Source organism: Balaenoptera ricei, chromosome 14 (genome assembly GCF_028023285.1).
Source record: "Balaenoptera ricei isolate mBalRic1 chromosome 14, mBalRic1.hap2, whole genome shotgun sequence".
Taxonomy (NCBI): Eukaryota; Metazoa; Chordata; class Mammalia; order Artiodactyla; family Balaenopteridae; genus Balaenoptera; species Balaenoptera ricei.
Genome location: NC_082652.1, coordinates 90,067,200 through 90,067,404, shown reverse-complemented (window position 1 = coordinate 90,067,404; position 205 = coordinate 90,067,200).

Sequence of the window (205 nt, the reverse complement as noted above, 5' to 3'; positions counted from 1 at the left end):
GACCCAGACTCAGAGCAGCAGGAGGGTGACCGGGGAGGCGCAGCGACGCCTCCGGGAGTCGGGAGAAGAGGACAGGGTGCTGGCAGGACAGGCCAAACGGAACTGTCACCAGAGAGCATGCCTGCTTTTTACCTAGATACGCCTTTAAATCTTATCTTCTAAAGCTGAAGTTCACAGCACAAACTTGTTTTGATTTCAAAACATG